Raw genomic sequence first — 23587 nt, 5'->3', positions numbered from 1 at the left:
CATTATTGGGTAATATTTGAGAGTTACAAATTTGTAATTGATTTTGTAACTCCAAATATGTTACACACGTGGATATACACTCTATCCAAATTGTAACACTCATATATATTATGTTACTATGTGTGACAATATTTTGCCACGTTATTTAATCTAAAACATTATTGTTTACCGAGTTATTTGGAAACTAGAAATATATTATGAAATAAGAGCTGGAAAGAAAGGATTAAGGATGAGCAATCACGATTTTTATGCGGTTGGGGCGTTAAAGCCTTAGTCCACGAGTCACTAGTATTAGGCTATAGAGAGTTTTGACAATGGAGTTTTTCTACAAGTTTTAGTAGAGTTTTTGCTTACAAGAGAAATTCTGGGATCCCTGCTACAGTGCACTACTGGCCCAATTTATAGGCAGCCAAGCACCTTGGGTCAGACTAATATTGGCCCAATAAGGATGTAATTACAGTTTGCTCGCTCATGGATCCATAATACAAAGAATGTAACATAATTAGATGTTATTAATTTGGACCCATTGGGCCGGCTTAGGTGTGGCCAAGCCTTACAGCTGTCCATTGTATGTTAGCACGGACTGGTCTACATGGGCTTCTAAGGGGATCCTGGGGACAGGATCTGTCAGAGTAGTGGTAGTACTGTTCCTAGGAACAGTGTACGTTCCATGCGTACCCTCTTTTGTGGGTTATTTGAAGAGACCAACTACTGGATTTCGTGGGCACAGGTCAGCATCGGGGAAAACTAGGCTTGCTCTATCTGAACGTCTAGTCTAGGTTCATTTACTAATGTCCCAGTTCATTTACCGGAGTCCTAGTTTGTTCACCAGGACTCGAGTTCATTTGCCAAGGTGGACACCGAAACACTGAACATCTCCCCTGGATTCTTGATAAGGTCCTTCTCCAGTGAAAAGTTAGTCTGCCATCTTAATTAGCATCCCAGATGGTGTAGGTTGGTCTTGGCCAGGGAGATGAGTTGTTCCTGCATCTCAGTAATGATTCCTTCATTATGCTCGCGCACATTGAATGTTGTTAGGATTAATAGTGTTAGGGCTATCAGGGTTTCCTCCTTCCCCGTTTATTGGGCTTAGGATGGGCCCGGACCCCTTAAGAGGGCCCACAAATCCATTTGGCCATGCCATGTGTCATGGGCGAAAAACAGGGATAACATTTACCCCCCAAGTCTTCATCCATGTTCGCATGGTGGAGACTTTCCTCACTCTCCCGAATCAATTTCAAATATCTCGGTTCGTTTACCAAGAGCCGGGTTCATTTACTTGGGGGTCATTTGTGTGATCCCCATCCTTTCAAATTCCCAACGTCTCAGACACGTGTCTCTAGTTTGATGGTGCGTCTACACGACTCGGGCCCTAAAGATCTGGAAAGAATCTTTTGATTGCCCAGGTGACCGATGGGTGTCAGCGCAATTCTTGAGACATCCCATCTATACGAAAAAGCCTCTTTGTGTACTCGATTGGGATGTTTAATGCCTCTGCATCATCCGGAGCCGTTGGATTAGGATAGTTTTGAGATTTTCAATGTGGACCATTGGATGAGGTGGGTGTGGATCGTGGATTGACGAATTCATAGTTAGTACTCGATTGGGCTAATTAATGCCTCTGCCCAATCCGGGACCGTTAGATGAGAACAGTCTAGGGATCTTCATTGCGGACCGTTGGATCAAACAGTAACTTGTCTTCTTATAAATACCTCAACAGGCTCATTTACACATTTTAATCATCCCACATATTCAAACTAGTATAGCAAGTGAGAAAGCTTCATATGTCCAACATTGCCGACGAGATTCTTTGGCGATTGATACACCTTCATGTTCACTTATTTCCAAAGAGACCTATTTCCATTCAACCAGTAGACAGTTCTATTCTGATTCACACATCTGGGAGTACCGATGAACTACTACACTGTCTCCTTAGGTTCAAGACTGAGATTTTACCGACGTTGTCACCCGAGACTCTACGAATCTCAAATTCAGTACCGCACAATAAGTTTTATGGTCATTTTCACCTCTTTTTTACTCATTTTTGGTTGTTTTCATTGTCACATTATTTCTGCAACTATAAAACTGTTAGGGTCGTGATCACCGTGTAGGGTAGTTCTAGGATCGATAGTGGTAGTCATGAACCATAGAATTTCTGGGTGAACCCTCATATCAGTCTAGTTGTCCCGGATCAATCCAGACGCCTTAAGACTATTTGGGGTGAATTAGAAGAACCTTAGGCCTTTAGTTCCCGACTTAAGATCCTAGGATCTCTATTGATCCTGGATCTGGGTCCGGAGGGGACCTCTCCAAGCAGTTTTAGGAGAATCCCCGTACCTTAACTACTTTTCTTCGGTTTTGTGCTAACTGCTTGGTTCTCATTTTGCTTGTCGCTTCTAGGTCCCTAATCATGAGTTGCGGCATTACTTTGCGAAGGACATTGTCCAGGTGGGTCCCTTAGTCCTAGTGGGGAACAAACTTCCCACTGGCAACACGTGGGAAATGGACAAGGAAAAGAACGAGTTTCAGAATTACCGGATGCTGCATCAGCTGGAGAAGGCCCTTGGAGTAGAGTTGACTCCAGGGCTTTTTTATAACCGACTAGCCTATAAGGAGGAGAAGGCCCATACCAAAGCAAGCATGTTCAGGGCCTGGAGCATAGGCCACATCAGTTCGGGAGCTACTCTTCCACTCCACAATTATTTTGCGCGGTTCCTCAAGTTCGTGGGGATCGCACCTTTTTAGCTTCTACTCCAAGCATATAAATTGCTCGTGGGATGGCGCATATTCTGCGCACCGAAGGAGATCCTGGCGCCAACCCCGTGGAGGTGTTGTACTTTTACAAGTTGGAGCCGCAGCTCAACTCTAAGGACAAGACACGGGATGAATTTTATAGACTGAAGGCCCATGGCATTAGTCCGGCTCCATTCAGTACATGGAAGCAACCCTCGGATGTCAGACACTACTAGTTCATGACATCCGGGTTCCTCCTGGAGAAGAACCCCACCTTAGTGTTGAACTTCCAGCACGTAGGTGAGTTGTCCTTCTTCATTTTTTTTATCTAGCCCTTAATTTTGTTTACTAGACACTCACAATCCTAGAAACAAGTCCATATGCTCAAACTCGACTTAGTAAATTGATCCTGGATCGACAAAAGTTCTATGCCACTCTTAGTGCCGATGAGCTGGATGTGAGAGGCATCGTGACTACGGAGAACCTTCGGTTGGTCAAGTTGATTTCTGCGAACCAGTCTATAGATGCCCCTAGCTTCCAAGGGCTGCAATGCGAGAGGGATCCTACTATGAGGGTGAAGCTAGCCCTTATCCACATCGAGCCAGTGGAGGCCACAACTAAGGCGGATGCAGAGATGAAGAAGAAGAAGGAGCAGGCCTGTCAGGCAAAGAGGGTCGAATCCGATGAACAGGACGCTCTTCTCGAGGGGAGGTAGCCTGACACTGGAGCTCCCGGGGCTAGCATTTCGGGGCAAGGTAAAATGCCTCTGATTTTATCTTATGCCCTCATTTTGAGGGCTTAGTTAGGAATAGGCAACAATACCGGAATTATTTGACTGGGACTATTAGCAACGTGGGGCTTCCTTGCCCCATTTCTATAGACACACTAACCCTCATGCACTCGTTCTAGTTCCTTCAATACGGTTGCTTTTTGGACCTGGATGACATGGGGGACCGAATTCATTCTTTCTCCATAGGAGAGTTGAGTCATGCCTATTCCATAGATTAGGGTTTGCCCTGGAGGACTTTAGGCTTAAATGTTCCTTTTATTTTTTATTGTTACCCCCATTTTTTACTTTACTGATCAATTTTCTTTTTCTGTCTTTCTTAGGTGATCCGAAGATGTCCAATCCAATGACCAAGATGAAAGAGATGATTGAGGCCAGGATAGCCGCAGCCAAAGCTTCAGCAAAGAGGGTCACCAAGTGTCACGAGACGACTATTTGGGAACTCCAAGTAGACGGAATGTGTGGCATTTACAGATACTCCAAGCTAGCAAGTCAGCCTACAACTCACGTCTGGGTGCAAACAAACTCAGTGGTTAGCCACAAACACATCTCGGACATGTAATAGGAAATTAACAAAGAATGAGCAAGCACAAAGCAAGTCATTCCATAGAACATCCACACCACAGAAAAGCATACGATGGCCCAATGAAGACAACAATCAAGTAACACATAGACAATAAGGAAGCATATACGGAGCAGGTATGGATAAACATCGTTTTATTAATATATATAGCCTTAAAAGGGCAAGGGAGTACACAGCTTTAGCCTCTATCTGCTGGTGGCCATGGTGCTTCCCTAAGTCACCAGGTCACCTCCCCCTAAGGAGCCATCTAGGGATATAAGGTCTTCCCAATAACGTATATGATTTTTGTCTGGGAGATATATGCATAATTACAAAATTGCCACTACCCTACCCCATGAGGTTGTGTTGACGGTAGAAACTCGTCAACGATATATGGATAGAAAACTCAAAGACTTAATCAGGGAGTTCTAAACTCCAAAGAACTTGTAGAAATTTAGCAAAAAATTGAAAGTGAACAATAGAAGAAAACTTGTGTAATGCTCTTAGAATAGTATGGTGTTACACGATTTTTCCAACCCTTTCATTTGACGGGTCGAAACCTATTTCTAGATGGGCTCTAATGGCCCCTGATACAAGGTGGTACCAAAGGACAAGATGGTACGTTTGTACTCTATCAGAGTAGTGGTGCATGGTGTAGAGGAGCAGAGGGTCATGGTGTCGGTTTTGGGTACATGGTCAGAGGTGTGCAGGTCATGCCACCACTCCTTGCACCAAGTCGTACCACCACTACTTGTCGGGAATTGATGTCAAAGCCACGCCTCTGCATCCCCCAGGGTCGTACATCCCGTACCCATACCCGTGCCTCGTATCTAATGGTCCTTCTTACATTTCCAATATACATATTTTCTCCAAGCTTCCTTATATTTTGCTAAGTGGGGGAAAGCTTGTGAGTTATCATGAATGACATATTCAGTTGTCTTCACCTATCATGCCTCACTGGTGGTACCAACTTCAGGAAGGGAAGTAGAGTCTCCTCACTAAGGCATGGAGTGCTTTAGTCGAGACAAGGTGTCTTGTGTGGATGCTAGGCTGAGGATCAAGACTTGCACAGGAGGCCTCGCGAGGGCCTCGCTATACGAGAGGCCTTCTGGCATGAGACCCTCATGCGAGGGCAGCTGTGAGACTTGGGTTCCCTCAGCAGCTCTCGGTATCAAGGCTTATAGGGCCTTGCTATGTGAGGCTCCCTTTGCTCGGAGGTGGGCGTACGTCTCGAGGGCCCTCGACAACCTTCGGCGTCAAGGAATATAGGGCCTCGCTATGCAAGGCTCCCTTTGCACAGAGGTGGGCATACATCTTGGATGCCCTCGACAACCTTCGGCGTCAAGGCATATAGGGCCTCGCTATGCGAGGCTCCCTTTGCACGAAGGTGAGCGTACATCTCGAGTGCCCTCGACAACCTTCGGCGTCAAGGCATATAGGGCCTCGCTATGCGAGGCTCCCTTATCCATGTGAATGCATCTTGACCCTTGGGCACGTCAACCTCGCGTAGGCACACCGGGCCTCGCTATGTGAGGGTCTTGTGCACCCGTCTTCTTGTAACGTTTTGTTGGCCCCTAAGGTTAGCAAGGCCAAACTTCATGGCCCATAATGTGATGTTTTTCTTGGGAAAATTTCCCGTAATCACAGCTTGCTTGGTGCAAGACTTGACTAATGATCAAGCACCAAGGCATGCTCACTTACAAAATGGCCCCATGTGGGTAAGCCAAAGGGGCAGCACGCCACACTCTCCCCCGCTTAATTCTTTGGCATCCCCGACGAAGTAGCTTGTAGATCTTCAATCTTCTGCGTGAGCTTCTTCAAGTCTTCCATCCTCTCCCAGCTTATCTTGTCATCTGTGAACCCCTTCCATCTTACCAGATATTCCTTGTGCTTTTTACAGTCAGGTCCTTGGCTGAATGGTGACTCCTCATCTGGTTGACTGGTTGCGCTCTGGATTTACTGGATCTTCATGATACGGCTTCAAGTTGCTGATGTGAAGGACCAGGTGTATCTTCATCCATGCTGGTAGGTCGACTTTGTAAGAGGTTAGGCCAACTTTTGAGATGATTGAGACCGGACCCTCATACTTGCGAATGAGTCTGATGTCATTGTCCCCTTGGAATCTCAACTGTTCGGGCCTCAGCTTGATTAACACTAAGTCACCAGCTTTAAACTCCAATGGTCTGAGCTTCTGATCTGCCCACTTCTTCATTCTTTTTTATGCTTTTTCTAAATAAGGTCGGGCAATCTCTGTAGTTTTCTTCCAGTGTTTTGTGAAGTGAAAGGCTCACGAGTTCTAACTACAGTATTCATCCACTGTGTGGAGCAACAGTGGTTGTTGTCCATTAACAACTTCAAAATGGTTCTTATTCAATGAAGAACTCTTTTGAGAGTTGAAGCAAAATTGAGCTTCATCAAGTAGTTGCGGCCAGTTCTTCTGATTGGCATTGACAAAGTGGCACAAGTACTCCTCCAACATCATGTTGAATCTTTCTTTCTACCCTTCTGTCTACGGGTGGTAGCTCGAGGATATGTTCAATTGTGACCCCAAGAGGCTGAATAGTTCAGACCAAAATGTCACAGTGAATCTCCAATCTCGGTCACTAACAATGTTCTGGGGCACTCCCCAATATTTGACAATATGCTTGAAGAATTTTCGTGCTGTCTCTTCTACCAAACAATACTTCGAAACTGGGATGAATGTTGTGTACTTCGAGAATCTATCCACGACCACCAAGATCGCACTTAAATCCCCTGTCTTCGATAGGCTGGTTATAAATTCAAGCGACACACTCTCCCATGGTCTGCTTGGGACTCGTAACGGCTCCAACAACCCAGGTGTCTTGTTCCTCTCGACCTTGTCTGGCTGACAGATGAGATAGGTCTTGCTGTACTCCACTACATCATCTCGCATATGTGGCTAGTAGTATCCCTGCTTTAAAAGGGCATGCGTCCTCTGCAACTCTGGATGAACCGCCCACAAGGTGTCATGACACTCACTTAGTAATGTCTTCCGCAAATCTCCAGCTTTTGAAACGTACAAGTGGCCCCCTTTGGCCCACAGAAGATCATTGTCCACCCAAAACTGGCAAGTCTTGCCTTCTTTCACGAGCTTCAGGATGGTCCTGACAATCAGGTCTTTCTCCAGGTTTTCTTTGATGCGCTCCTTGAGTGGAGTGTTCACCACGCTAGCCGAAAAATTAGCCAAGATCTTTAGAGTCACCAATTCTGCTTTGTGACTCAAGGCATCGATTGCCTGGTTCAAGCGTCCTGCCTTGTGCTCAAAACAGAAGTCGAATTCTGCCACAAACTCCTGCCATCGAGCCTGCTTAGGGGTTAGTTTTGGCTGGGTAAGGAAATGACTAACCACTACATTGTCCGTCTTCACCACAAACTTTGACCCCAGCAAGTAATGTCTCCACACCCGTAAGCAATGGATAACTGCGAGGCATTCCTTCTCCTGGGCAGTATATCGCCTCTCAGCATCGGACAGTTTGCGACTCTCATATGCTACTGGGTGATCTTCTTGTACCAGTACCCCTCCCAAAGCATAATCTAACGCATCCATCTATACTTCAAAGGGCTTACTAACATCTAGCAAGGCAAGAACAGGATCCTTCACCATGGCTTTCTTCAAACTCCTGAATGCTTTAGCACACTTATCAGTCCACGACCAATTCACACCCTTTTTCAACGTCTCGGTCAAAGGTGTCGCTCTTCTTGAGTAGCCATCCACAAACCGTATATAGTAGTTGGCTAGGCCCAACAAAGAGTGTAGTTATTTCACATTTGTGGGGGCTTTCCACTCTTGGATTGCCCTCACCTTTTCCAGGTCTATACAAATTCGGCCACGTTCCACAAAATGTCCTAGGAACTTGATGCTCTCCTGTGTAAATGAGCATTTCTTGCGCTTCACATATAGCTGGTTCTCTCTCAACTTCTGAAACACTTGAGCCAAGTGTTCTCGATGCTCTTCAATCGTGGTGTTGTAAACCACGATATCATCCAAGTACACCACCATGAACTTGTCTAGAAACTCGTGGAATACTTGGTTCATCAGTGTGCGGAAAGTGGCAGGTGCATTCGTCAACCTAAATGGCATAACTCGAAACTCAAATGTTCCATATCAAATAACGTAGGTCGTCTTTGGTTCATTCTCATCTGCGATCCTCGCTTGATAATAGCCCGATCTTAGGTCCAACTTTGTGAAATACTTGGCTCCACTTAACTGGTCGAACAAATCAGCGATCAAGGGGATGGGGTAGGTGTTGCGAACTGACACCTTATTTAGAGTCCTATAATCAATGCACATTCTCAAGCTCCCATCATGTTCTTCTAGAATAGCACAGGAGTGCCAAATGGCGCCTTTGACGGTCTGATGAAGCCTGCCTCCAATAACTTCTTTAGTTGCTTTCTTAACTCTTCTAGCTCGGGGGGTGCCATTCTGTAAGGCACTTTTGTTGGAGGTTTCGCTCCCGACACCAGTTCTATCTGGTGATCAATCCCCCTTCTTAGTGGCAGGACTTTGGGGAGTTTATCTAGCATCACGTCCCTATACGTCTTCAAGACCCTCTAAATTTCAAGTGGAACAATCTCTTCCACTATTTCTTCGAACACGGCGAGTACCGCTACATAAGTGGGCTCCCATTTCTTCACACCCTTCTTAAACTGTAAAGCTTATAAAAGCTTCACACCAGGGGGTGGTATCACCTTCGCAGGCACCATTGAAAGAGTCTTTCCCATTATGAGCAAACTTCTAGTAGAAAAAATTGGGATGGAACCTTTCTCAGTTAGGAAGTCCACTCCTAAAACTACATCAAAGTCGTCCATATAGACCACCACTAAGTCGGTCTGCCCCTCCCACGTGTTGATCTTAAATTTTACGCCTTTAGCCACTCCTGTTGTGGCCAAGGCCTTTGAGTTGACCACCTTCATGCAACCCACATCTTTCTCCAGCTTTAGTCCCAGTCATTTGGCTTCGAGCTCCAAGATGAAGTTGTGTGTGGCACTAGTACCAATCATCACACCCTTGGCCAGCTTGTCGTTGATGGTGGCATCCATGAACATCATTCCTTTCCCCAGGGCCTTCTTCCCTTTTTCACCATGCTTCTTAAGAGCATTCAACAAGCAGACAATGCCCATGTGCGCGTACTCTTCATCCTCCTCTTCTCCTTCGCGTTGTTCCTCTTGGCCAATGAGGGCATTCAACTTGCCCCTATAAGGGCAAACTGCCAATTTATGCGGTCCTTTACAGAGCCAACAAGCTAGTGGCTTCTTCCCTGCGGCAGTATCTGTCCCATTGGAAGAACTAGACTTCGCTGTCCTCCTCTCTCCCCCACTATTACTCTGCCATGACTTCCCAAACTTCTTACTCCCAGCGATACTTGAGCTGGTTGGAGGGGTAGTCCTCTTCGTTAGGTTACTCTCCGGTGTGTAATCTGTGAAGCATTCGGCAGTAGCTTGAGCGGTGGCTAGGTCAGTCACCCACTGCCTCTGAAGTTTTTGTTTGGCCCACAATTTTAATCCTTCGAGGAAACAGAAGAGCTTGCCTACTTCAGACATTTCCTTACTATCGAGCATTAGTCCTGAAAATTTCTTCACATATTCTCGGACAGTCCCGACTTGTTTAAGCTCTCTCAACTGGCGTCAAGCAATGTAGGCAACATTTTCTGGCAGAAAATGTGCCTTCAATTATTTCTTCAAATCTCCCCATGACATGATGGTGCATCTACCATTCTCAATGTCATCATAGTTTGTCCTCCACCATACCTTGGCATCCCCAGACAAGTACATGGTGGCCATGGCGACCTTTCCTTCTTCAGAATCGGCCCGCACGGCTCTAAAGTAGTGCTCCATGTCAAAGAGAAAGTTTTCCAAGTCCTTTGCATCTCTAGCCCTGTTATAGGTCCTTGGCTCAAGAACTCTAACTCGGCCATACTCCATACCTATCGACCCCATTGCAGGCACATTCCCAACCGCTCACATGGTTAGGTTCACCTTTGCAAATAACTCAGTCATCTCTTCTCTGAGTGCGCTAACTAACTCCCTGTAGTCCTACGTGATGTCATTTATGGAGTCTTGTTGGTCTTTCAGCATGTGTTCCACTGCCGCAATACGCTCCTCCCACCGAGGGGTATCTGATGTACTTGTTGGAGTGTTTCTTTTCTCCAACGCCATTACTCGGGCTAGCAGAACATCATTTTCCTTCTCTAGTGTGACTATGTGATTGCTTGTGTCAGACGAACCAGAATTATGGCTAGTAGAGGATAGATCCCTAACCCTCTTATGTAGGCCATCTAATTCCCCCACTCGCTTCTCAAGCGTTTCGATCCTCTGAGTATTGCTCACCATTTGGGGGGTCCACCAAGCTTTCTCTAACCTAGCTCTATACCAACTGTCACGAGCCGACTATTTGGGAACTCCAAGTAGATGGAACGTGCGGCACTTGCGGACACTCTAAGCTAGCAAGTCAGCCTACAACTCATGCCTGCATGCAAACAAACTCAGTGGTTAGCCACAAACACATCTCGGACATGTAATGGGCAATTAACAAAGTATAAGCAACCACAAAGCAAGTCATTCCATAGAACGTCCACACCACACAAAAGCATACAACAAGGCAAGTGGCACGCGATGGCCCAACGAAGACAACAATCAAGTAACACATAGACAATAAGGAAGCATACATGGGTAAGTATGGATAAACATCATTTAATTAATATATAGCCATGATAGGGCAAGGAAGTACACAACTTTAGCCCCTATCTGTTCGTGGCCATGGTGCTTCCCTAAGTCACCATGTCACCTCCCCCTAAGGAGCCTTCTAGGGATACAAGGTCTTCCCTATAACATATATGATTTTTGTCTGGGAGACATATGCATAGTTACAAAATTTCCACTACCCTACCCCATGGAGTTGCTTGGTGCAAGACTTGACTAATGATCAAACACCAATGCATGCTCACTTACAAAATGGCCCCATGTGGGTGTGCCAAAAGGACAGCACGCCACCCCAAGGGCCCGACCAAAAAGAAAATCATGGAGCTGATACTCGGGGATTCAGAGCAAGTCTTGAAGGCTTCTGAGAGGAATCCAGTTGTGGGCTCCATCTCGATGGCGCACGTTAAACCAATTATGCCCCAATCTTCTCATCTCCAGGTTATTAACTTTGAGCAGGAGCCTTATGAAGGAGGAGGGACAGACAAGAGGAAAGCGGACTCGGTTGCCGCGGAGTCCTCGAAGCAGGCCAATAAGGCCAGGACCAAGGATCCTGCCCTAGTGGAGGATCATTTCTTTGGGGAAAGCCTCATCATTACACAGGAGGTCTTAGAGGCTCCATGAATTCCCATCAACCGAGCTCTTCCTGAGGAAGGGGACCTGATCCTCTAGGAGAAGAGGATGAAGATGGTGTCCCGGGCTTGGGACGAAGGTTGAGACAAACAGGACGAGGTGACCCGGGCCCTGATCATCTGGCAGAAGGTGGAGTTTTCCGATCGTCTAGAGGCCTTCAATGTTCCCCAATAGATCGTGGACTGACTTATAGTCGAGATCAGGTTCCGGCCTAAGTTGGGGCAAGACACGGCTCCGCTTGCTGCGAATTTGTTGGCCCAGGTGGGGCTAACATGTCCACCCTTCAGCTCAAGCAGCACACCACCTTAGCTAGCCAGGATGCCCTCTTTATCTCCCAGGCCATTCATCATCTGGCCAATGCGGTAAGCCATATGCCCGTCTAGTCTTTTATTTTACCATTATTATTCGTTGTACATTTTCTAACTTTGGTTCATTCGAGGATGCCTTGTTCGCCCATAGGAACACGGATCTGGTGGTCGAGATGGCGGTGAAGCTGGAGACGGCCCAGATGGAGCTGGAGGGGGCCGTTAATCAGTGGGAAGCTATCAGGGAGGTCCTCGCCAATGAGGCTGCTCGGATTAAGATTGAGCGTGAGGAGGTTTCCTAAGTTCGGGCTCAGCATGAGGAAGCTTTATACAGGAAGGACGTCAAACATAAGAAGTCGGTGGACAACCTAAAGGCAGAGCTATCTCGTGATTGTGGCTCGGAGGCTTCGACCAAAGCTCTTTTGGAGGTGGCTGAGGCCCAACTTCGCCAGGAGTGTGATTAAAAAATGTGTGTGATTCAATCTTAATTCGTAGCTAGTTTTGATGTGGAATTGAGGAGATTTGTTGGGGAAAATTCTGGGTTTAATCTTTGTGTTCTTGGCTAGGAAGAAGGAAGAGAAAACCCAGATTTTTTGGGTTCGAAGGGGGCGTGCTGCGACCCAGCCCTAGGGCACCGTGGTGCGTGTGGCCATTTTGGCCTGGGCGTGCTCTCTAACTTGGGGGTGAGCCGCGACCCACTAGGCCAAGTCGCGGCCTGTCTCCCCCTTTGGCTTGGGTCTTTGCTCTCTGACTTAGGGCAAGTCGTGGCTCACTAAGCCAAGTGACCCAAGGCTCTGGGGATTTTAGCCTTATAATTGGTAAGGCTCAGGGGTTTTAACATAGGCTCTCAGGACAACTTCTACTACCCGATTTAGTAGAAATTGAGGTCCCTGAGGCTAGTTTCTGTCTCCTAAGTATTTATTTGGATTGGGAAGTTAATAATTACTCATTGGACACTGTGACTAGGTTTATCGCCAAGGCTCGAGGCTGAGGATCGTGCTCGGAAGTTAATAATTACTCATTGGACACCATGAGTTGGAGAGCTCTGGGGGCAGGGTGTACATTGTCAGCTGCTCTTCCGCCACGGCCGAAGGATTTGTACATGGACAGAAAACCTAAAATGTGTATTTTTCCATTAGGGTAGCTTTTGGATTGTATATGACTTGTAATTTTGTAAATTGTCCTTTAAACCCTATTTTTGGGATCCTATGTTCTAAACATTTATTTTAATGAAAAAATTATATGTTTATTACCAAAATATTTTAACCTAACTTGTTTATGACTTTAGGATCACATTTTTATTCAAATGACTTGATTAGCAAGTCTTGCACTATTTTAAACACACCGTGTAACGGTCTTGGTTATCCAGGGCGTTACCCCCCCCCCCCCCCCCGGACCATGTGGGTCCAGGTTAGAACTGGGCTTTCAGCCTTGCATCCTATTAGGTTTTGAACCCCTTGGACAAAGTGGGTTTGGGTAGGACTGGGCTTTTAACCTTGCATCCTTTTTGTTGGGAGTTAGGTTTTGAACCCCCCACCCGGACCATGTGGGTCCAGGTTAGGACTGGCCTTTGAGCCTTGCATCCTATTGGGTTTTGAACCCCACAGTCTATACAAATCCAGATCTGGACTAAGTCTCGAGCTTTGCATCCTTTTTTGTTTTTAATCCTGGACTTGTATATATGGCCTTACCCCCCAAGTGACCAAATAGTGTAGTCTTAGGCCATTTGTTTGTGTAAAAATTGAAGACGGGCACAAACTTTTTATTTTCTTACAACATTTCTGATGGTGTTTTGTATACACCATTTCCATTAAAAAAAGAAATCGCCTCGGAGCATACATTGCTAGAAATTAAAAATGTTAAAAATAAGCAAAATTAGATCCTCCCGACTACTGATAGTACCAGCGGAGGTATTCTGCATTCCAGGCCCTTAGGACCTCTATTCCGTCTAGTCGTCTCAAGCAATACGTTCCCAGACATACTTCTTTTTGGATTTCATAGGGTCCTTCCCAATTTAGTCCCAGAACCCCCACTCCTGGATCTTGAGATGCATGGAAGACCCTTCTAAGGACTAGATCACCGGTTTCGAACCTTCGACTCTTAACTTTAGAGTTAAAGTGCTTGGCAATCTTTCCCTGATACATCTTTAGTTGCACCTATGATTCCTACCGGATCTCTTCGATGAGATCTAGGGAATCTTGGAGTAAGGCGTGGTTCCCGACGAGTTCGTATGTGCTCCGTATGTGAGACGGGACCGTCGTTTCTACTGGGATGACTGCTTCACATCCATACACCATTGAGCAGGGAGTATGCATGATTAACGTTCTTTCTATTGTCTGATAGGCCCATTGAACGCAGGGCAACTCTTCCGGCCACTTGCTCTTGTAAGCTTGTAGCTTTTTTTAACGTTCCCTTCAAAATCTTGTTCACAGCCTCTGTTTGCCCGTTTCCTTGAGGCCTTGCGATCGTGGAGAAGCTTTTGACAATGCCATGTCTTTCACAAAAGTCAGTGAAGTGGATGCTATCAAATTGATTCCCGTTGTCGAACACGATTTTGTGAGGGAGGCCGTATTGACACACAATGTTATTGATGACGAAGTCCAGGGCCTTTTTGGAGGTGATGGTGCTCATTGGTTCTGCCTCTACCCACTTGGTGTAATAGTCGACGGCTACAATGGCGTATTTTACTCCACCCTTCCAGGTCGGGAGGGATCCTATTAAATCGATTCCCCAAATTGCGAAAGGCCAGGGACTGGTCATCAGGGTTATTTTCATTGGAGGGGCTCGCAAGATCTTCCATACCTTTGGCACTGTTCACATTTGTGGACACAATCAACACAATCCTTCTTCATTGTTGGCTAGAAATATCCTTGCCTTAGGATTTTCTTGGACAAGCTGAGCCCGGCTGTGTGATCTCCGCTATAGATAAATGATTTACGTGCGATAGGGTAATTATGAAACTTTGACCAATGTACCTTGCAGCCCATACTGTTTGTTGGCCATAATTCATGGTAAATGAAAAGAAAATGTTAATACATCAAAAAAAGGGAACTTTGGCGTTTCTACGATAAAGTACATCAAGAAGCTTCTAATTGCAAGGTGTTTGCAATAGAAGGGTCCAGGTCAGAATTTGCAGGTACTTAGTCGCCTTCTCTATAGGAAAAGGTCACTTTAGTTTGTTGTACCGGAGTGGTTCATCGTCAAAAGGACAACAATGGGTTGTAGCATTTCCTATTAATTTTCCTAGAGGATGTCAAAGAGGGCTTTCTCGTCACTTCTTGGTCTTCGACCCCCTCAGTCACTACGAGCGCCCCCGATCAGTGCAATGGGATGTGTCTATTTATCTATCTCTTGACTCGAAATAGGAGCAGGTTTGAAAAAGGATCTTAGAGTGTCTCCGAAAAACAAAACAAAAATGTAAAAAAAATAAATAAATATGATCTTTTATCATATAATTTTATTAATTATGAAGATAAGAAGACCCCATCTATTTATGAATTTCCACTCGGACTCTTATTGTAGTGTGAGCCTTGAAACTCCCCAAAGTTGGTCAATCAGCAAGGAATGGGCTATCTAACTCACTCAAGGGACGGTAAGGAGCAGAATGGCGATATGCTATATAGATAGATGGCTATGAGACTAGTCCAAAGAGTCAAGTAGATTGATTGGTTCGAATCCAATTTGTGAGATGGCAGTGATCTTTAGCTAGTCATGACCATAATGGATGGCAGTGATTAATCCGGCATGGGCTACATGAGCCCCCAGCAGTTTACCGGATAAATTGATAAGTCCTTCATGCATAATTGCACTCATTTATGTCCCGGATACGCATTGAAGATAGGGCATCCCATGCGATAAAGTTTGCCATCCATCATGACATATATGGGAGCCTGGTACTAAAGTTTCCTATCGGCAGCCCTATCCGCAGGCAATTCCTCAGTGGTTAGTTTCTAGATGAGAGGGCTCATCCAGGACATAGAGTAATCGATGGCGTTTATGATTGTGGAGGCTCGAATACTAGGCGCGAGTAGATGGTCGATCGGGACTACTCAAGAGAGTTCCGCTTCAACATCCATGGCCAATTTTTCCAATGTGTCTACAAACACATTCTGATCCCTGGGGATTTGGCAGATAAAGTGAGTAACTTCTGGGTTCGCGCCACATAGGCGGCCATCTTCTCCCCCTTTGTTTGGTACCCCCCCGAAATCTGTTTGACCATAAGTTGGGAGTTGCTGTGGACTTCAATATTTCCTGCCCCTACCTCCTGGGCCAAGCATAATCCGACCAACATGACCTCGTACTCAGCCTCATTGTTTGATGCTTCAAACTGGAAGCGTAGGGCGCTTTGCAATTGGTGACCTTGATGGGATATCAAGATGATCCCGTCCCCGGCCCCATTTTCATTGGAGGCTCCATCTACAAAGACTTTCCACAAGGGCATTATAGGGTCGACGGGCTCTTCATCTTCGGTTATCTCGGTGCATTATAAGATGAATTTGGCCAGGGCCTATCCTTTGATAGAAATCCTAGGGACATACGCCATGTCAAACTGGCTAAGCTCCATGGCCCACTTCAAAAGTCTCCTCGATGATTCGGGTTTCTGTAGTACTTGTCGTAGGGTATGGCTCATCAGTACCTTAATGGCGTGGGCTTGAAAGTAAGGACTCAGCTTTCTGGAGGCAGTGAGTAAGCAAAATGTCAGCTTCTCGATTAAAGGGTATTTAGACTCTGTGCCCAGCAACCATTTACTTATATAATAGACCGGGAAATAGACTTTTCCCTCTTCTTGCACTAAACCGATGCTGATGGCATGTTCTCACACTACCAAATACAGGTACAATGGCTCCCCATCCACTAGTTTCAACAAGATTGGCACTTGGGCCAAATGTTCCTTCAATTTATGGAAGGCTTCTTCGCATTCGGCAGTCCATTCGAACTTCTGGTTTCCGCAAAGTATGTTGAAGAACGGGATGCACTTGTTTGTGGAATTCAAGACGAAGCGGCTCAAAGTTGCTATTATTTTGGTCACGCTTTGAATGTCTTTATGATTTCGTGGCGAACATCTGTTCCTCTTGAGCTTACTGTGAAGCCCAGAAACTTCTCAAATGTCAGGCCAAACGTGCAATTTTTGGGGTTCATCTTCATCCCATACTTCCGGATAATGGAAAAAGCTTCTGCCAGGTCATCCGCGTGTTCGGCTGAGGTCTTGGACTTGAGCAACATGTCATCTGTATAGACTTCCATGTTCCTCCCCAGTTGGTTCTGAAACATCCTATTGACCAGCCTCTGATAGGTGGCCCCAACATTCTTAAGCCCGAAGGGCATGACGATGTAGTAGTATCACCCTTGTCCATCTGGAAGCTGGTGTGTTCCTATTCTGCTACATGCATTGAAATCTAGTTGTAGCCGGATTAGGCATCCATGAAGCTCAACAACTCATACCCAGATGTAGCATCCACCATCTGGTCAATCTGGGGCAGAGGGAAGCAATCCTTCGGGCAAGCCTTGTTGAGGTCTGTGAAGTCGATGCAAGTCCTCCATGTTCCATTTGGCTTTTGGTACCAACACTGGATTGGCTAGCCAATGGGATATAAGGCTTCCCAGATGAAGTTAATCGAGGACAACTTCTCGACTTCTAACTTGAGGGCCTCTGCCCTCTCCGCCCCTAGGGGCCTCTGCTTTTGCCGGACGGGAGTTGTATTTTCGTCAATGTTCAGGGTGTGACATATGACAATTTGGTCGATCCTGGTCATATCTGAATGAGACCAGGCCAAGACATCCTGGTTCTCTTTCACCCGAGCGATTATGGCAGCCCTGACATCCGAGTTCAGGTTTCACCCGACTCGGATTACTTTTGTCGGGTCGGTGTCATCGATGCACACCTCTTCCACCTCCTCCATGGGTTCTAATGCCCTATACGCTTCTACTCGTGGATCCAGTTCATCGTCTTCTCGGACCATTCTCCGTGTCGGTCGTGGAGGTGGAATTGGATCTACGGCTTCCTCTTCAGTGGGTTCTTCGCGAACTATGAAGATTGGTCAGGCGAAAACGTGATAGCACTTCCAGGCGCTCTTCTGGTCTCCCCGTACAGTTCCCACTCCTCCATTGTCACAAGGGAACTTCATGCAAATGTGGCAGATAGAGGTGATGGCGCTGAATTCGACTAAAGCGGGACGACCGAAGATCACATTGTATGCAGTGGGGCAATCCACCACTACAAAAGTGAAATACTTAAACGAGCTCTGAACCTCATTTCCCAATGTCACGAGTAGCTGGATCTTTCCCATCGGGAGCAATGAATCCCCATTGAAATCATAGATCAACGTTGGGTAGGGAGCTAGATCTGCCTCTGTTAGGCCAATCGCTGTGAATGTCAGCTTGAATAGGACATTGATGGAGCTCCCGTCATCTACCAGCACTTGGGATACCCTTTTGATGGCGATTTAGGCATCAATGACCAAGGGGTCATGATCTTGGTCATTGATGCGGGAAATGAACGTTCTAGCCATCCTCTTCCGTGAATGTGATTGGCAGGTTCATCAACTTCGGGCGCTGGGCCAGAGCTTGGACCAAGGCGCACACCTCATGGTCGTGATCGAGCTCGCTGAGGTACCTTTTCTGATCGTTCTAGGACAATCCTCCCAGATGCGGGCCTCTTGATATGGTGGCCACGTGGTCATCAACTCGAGGAGGCGCAGTTCTAGGAGGATATGGCATTCCGGGCCCAGGGGCCATCGGGCCTCCAGGTGTTTGCACTATTGGGGACCCCTGAGGGGCCTGTGCTCCCGAACCTAGAGCGTACCCTCCCTAAGGAGTTCGATACGATGCCTGTGCACTCGGGGCCAAAGGTTGTCCGAGAGCTACTAGCAGTCTCGAGACTCCTGTTGGCATCTTGATCCATTTGTGGAGATGTCCCAGTTTAATCAGGTTCTTGATCTTGTCCTTTAGCTGAAGACATTCTTCGATCGTGTGGCCCATGTCCTTATGGTAGGCACACCTTTTTCTGGTGTCCCTTGAATTCTTTCCCCCTTTGAACATGGGGCTTGGTTTCCGGTAATGTACTAAATTTCTTGTTGCAAGGTAGATATTTTCTCGGGTGTCCACCAAGTTGGTATAATCTGTGTATTGAGGCTCGTGCCCCTTTTTCCCCTTCTTTGAGGGCTCGGATCAGTTTTGACTTTTGCCCGATCTCTTTTCTCAAGAGGGATTTATGCTTGCCTCAGCTGCTTCAGCTTGGGGTAGTTGGGCACCGACGAGAGCGCACTGTACTCGGTGGGTGCCACTCCGTACCTGGAAAATGGGTCCGATGGAGCCGAAGCATATCCCGTCGAAGTGGGCCCGTAGACCGTTGGGGTCATGAATCACATCCCAAGGGTTTCAGTAGATCCGGACGCCACTGGGGGTGCCAGATATATATTTGTCGGATACTGCGCTTCGTATCCGGGAAAGGTTTGGGTTGTCGAATGGGTTGTTGGCTGCCACCCAAAGGCTTGGATTCGGGCCTCCTCCCAGTTGATGAAACCTTGTGCCCTCCTGATGAACTCTTCAAGGGTGGCCGCCTTGTTGTGTTTCATGTCGTCCCACAGAGGGGATCCAGCTCTGATCTCGGAATGGAGAGCCACGAGGCGTTGTCCGTCATCCACCTTAGTTTTTAGGCTTCTTCCATAAAGCATTGGAAGTAACCCCTAAGGGTTTCCATGGGATGTTGTTTGACATTAGCCAATGCATTGACTTGTATGTCCAACTTTATGGTGGGCACAAACTGTTTACGGAAAGCTGACTACAATCCGGACCAAGATTGGATCGATCCTGTCTTAAGTCTTTTCCACCACTCTTCTGCGGGTCTAGCTAGAGTGATTGAGAAACATAGGCACTTGTCGTTGTCATAGATGTTAGCTACAATCATCGGGCGATTGTAGTGGGACAAGTGATCTCTGGGGTCCGTATTCCCGGTATAGGTGGGTATGTCTGGCATCTTGAACTATTTTGGTAGCACGATGTCCAGTATGTGCTTGGCACACAGCTCCTTTTTCTCTTCTTCCGAATCGGAACCTCCACCTTCTTGTTTCCGGACCAGGCGTTCCGTGACTTTTTTAAGAGCGGCCAACTGTTCCATGAACTGTCTAGCCATTCCATCATCCTGGGGGACTCTCTTGTTCCTCCTATCGTTGAGGTTATTCCTCAAATCGCCTCATTGGGGGAGAATTTTTTCCTTCCGAGCCCACTCCTTTTGGACGTTGAGACCGTCACGCAAGTCTACTCGGGAAGTATCATCTTCCGAACTAATTGGTTCCGGCTCTTCCCCGCATTTGCACCCTCTATGATACTTGTTCACGGAGGTGCTGGGATAAAAGTGTCATCCCTGATCGTCCCGTCTAGGGACGTTCTGGGGCTTTGTACCCTACGGACGCTTCCCCTACAAATCGTTCGGATAATCTTGTCATGGGATAGGATTCATTTGTTCTTTCTTAGGGAATTGCCCTGGGTTAGCCCCGATTTTTGGAACGGGATGAGCTTTTTTCTGGGGGTTTGTTTTTCCAACAGGATCAACCATTTTGGCTTTTCCTTTTTAATGAGCAGGATTCGACGGGCCAGCTCCGGGATGCGAAGATGGTCCCGGAGGAGGAATAGGGGTAGCATTGTTGGGCACACCAGTCATGAGAGGTGGAACAAGTGGCTGCATTCCTGGGGGGGATCGACTGAAGGATTGGCTGCCAATCCTTGGGCAGCAATAAAGGCCTAAAGAGCCAGGAGGGACTCTTGCATTTGACGGGTGACCTATTTTTTTTCAGCAATTCTGGTTTCCTGATCTAGGGCTTGTTGTCTCAGACGGACCACCTCTGGATCCTCCTATTTAGGATCCATATCCTTCTCGTCTAGATCAACAGGGTGTCCGACCTCATGCTCTTCATCTTCCCCGTAATATCCTTCGTCATAGTTACCCCCATCCCCGAAGTTCTAGGAGTCGTCAGGCAGAGGCCCCTGATAAGACATATCCTCGGGTTGGTCTTGAGGAAATGGTTGATTGGGCAATGGTTCTCCATTGTCTTGTTGTTGCTAGTGAGTAGGATCAAACATGGTATGCCTAGTGTTCACCATTTTTTGTAGATGATCGGGATTGATTCAAGCTTCCTTCAGCTCTTAATGAAAGCACTAAAATGTTTACCCAGTTTTTTGGAAACTAGAAATATATTATGAAATAAGAGCTGGTCAGGATCCTCCTATTTAGGATCCATATCCTTCTCATTAGGATCAACGGGGTTTCCGACCTCATGATCTTCATCTTCCCCTTAATAGCCTTCGTCATAGTGACCCCCATCGCCGAAGTTCTAGGAGTCATCGAGCAGAGGCCCCTAATAAGGCGTATCCTCAGGTTGGTCTTGAGGAAATAGTTGATTGGGCAATGGTTCTCCATTGTCTTGTTGTTGCTAGTGAGCAGGATCAAACATGGTATGCGTAGTGTTTACCGTTTTTTGTACATTATCAGGATTGATTCAAGCTTCCTTTAGCTCTTAATGAAAGCACCAAAATGTTTACCCAGCTTTTTGGATACTAAAAATATATTATGAAATAAGAGCTAGAAAGAAAGGATTAAGGATAAATAATCACAATTTTTACGTGGTTAGGGCGTGAATGATCCTTAGTCCACGAATCACTATTATTAGGCTTTAGAGAGTTTTGATAATGGGGTTTTTCTACAAGTTTTAGCAGAGTTTTTGCTTACATGAGAAATTCTGGGATCCCTGCTATAGTGCACAACTGGCCCTATTTATAGGTAGTTAAGCACCTTGGGTCGGACTAATCCAGGCCCAATAGGGATGTAATTACAGTTTTCTCGCTTATGGAGCCATAATACAAAGAATGTAATATAATTAGATGTTGTTAATCTGGGCCCATTGGGCCGATTTAGGTGTGGCCAAGCCTTACAGCTGCCCATTGTACGTTAGCATGGACTGGTCCATGTGGGCTTTTAAGGGGATCCTAGGGACATGATCTGTCAAACTAGTGGCAGTACTGTTCCTAGGAACAGTGTACGTTCCGTGCGTACCCTCTTCTGCTGTAACACCCTGGCTACCCCAGAACAGTTACGGTGACCGGTGGACCGGAAATTTGACTCATTACCTGAGTCCTTTGGTCAAAAACGTGCTCTAAGTGTAATTAACAGGTTAAGGTATAAAACCAATAAAAAGGAAATGGATATTTTATTACAAACTGCTCTGCAGAGCTAAACAAAACGTTTACAAGCTGTTCTCAGTACAAAATGGTCACTACTGTTGAAAAGTTACAATCCCGCCGACCTAAGCGACAAAAATAGGGTAAACCCCCTAGTTCCTCTAAGAACACATTGACCGTGGTGGTCAAGCGGCTGCATATGTACACACCACCACATCAGCTCTCCACTCAAGGCTAGGTGAGCTTCTCTTTCCCTTTACCTGCACCACGTAGCACCCATGAGCCAAGGCCCAGCAAGAAAACATAACACTTTATATAAACATTATCAAGTGATTATCATTATAATCACACTGAGCTTAAAGCTTTCAAACAAATGAGTAAACACCACATGAGGTCCTGATAAACCACACTGAGTGACTGACAAGCAAGTCACTAATTCAGATGGAAGAGTGGCTGATAGGTAAGTCACTAGCCTTCAACAGGTTCTGGTAACCGTACTGAGTGACTGCTATGCATGTCACTAATTCAGGTGGGAGAGTGGCTGCTAAGTAAGCCACCAGCCTCCAAGCGCTTAATTCATTCATCGACCCTCGGGGTCGGTCTGGCATTAATGCTCTCTGAGCCATTCAATGCTGATAATTGATTTGATCAAATCTTGTTGGCTTGTGTGACACACGCTAAGGCCGTCCTAACTAATAAGTTAGCTCAACATGATCAGTGCCCAGTACCACCGCCGAACCTGACTAATAAGTCACAGCTTCACAGTTGATACTAGCACTCTTGCCAAACCTGACTAATAAGTCAGTACCATGCACAAATGAGCAACATATGCTAAGCATTCTATATTCAGTCCATGTCCATATTCTCACAATCAACATGCTTCATAAATGTCCACGCATGTCATATCTGGGGTGCAGTTTTCTTACCTCCGGTTCGAGCTAGAATGAATTAAAGAACGACCCTGAGAACGATCAACCTTTAAACTCCTTAGCGGTTACCTAATCATAGCCAATTAGAAACCATTAATAAAACAAATCAATGAATGGTTTACAAACTAAACCACACTCCCGGGACCAATCCCCCACTCTCGGGACTCTCAAACTACTCAAAAGGAGCAAAGAAGCCAACCCCCGAGCCTTAAAAACCATCCCGAACCTTAAAATCAACACTTCCTGAAACTGCCGTAGCGCCTAGGCGCCACCCACCAGCGCTGGGGCGCTGTCCCAGAAACAGAGAGGGCTGCTCTCTGCCGTGAGTAACGCTGGGGCGCTAGGGCTGGCGCTGGGGCGCCAGCTTCAGACCAGCAGCTGCACTGAAACTCCACTCCTGCGATTCCTCTTGAAACCAACCTTCCAAACACATCCCAAACCTCACCAAAACATCTAATTCAACCCCTAAACCTCACCTACATCACCTCCTCACCAAAACCCAATCACACACACACCAAAAACTCCCCTTGATTCCAACTTTCCACATCAAATTCTAGAGCTGAAAACAAAAAGGAAAAACAGAGTACACCTGAAATTCATGGGAAATTCCTTACCTCCAACTGGTTTTGAACCCTCTTAAGATGATGAACTAAGTCCACAACCTCCAAGCTTTGATTCCTAGCTTGCTACCTCAACTTGGGACCAAAAACCTCAAAAGAAAGATAGAGAGAAAATGGATGTACGGGAA

This window comes from Humulus lupulus, chromosome 1, assembly GCF_963169125.1.
Source record: "Humulus lupulus chromosome 1, drHumLupu1.1, whole genome shotgun sequence".
Lineage (NCBI taxonomy): Eukaryota > Viridiplantae > Streptophyta > Magnoliopsida > Rosales > Cannabaceae > Humulus > Humulus lupulus.
The sequence above is the reverse complement of the archived record's forward strand: the minus strand, read 5'-3'. Positions refer to the sequence as shown.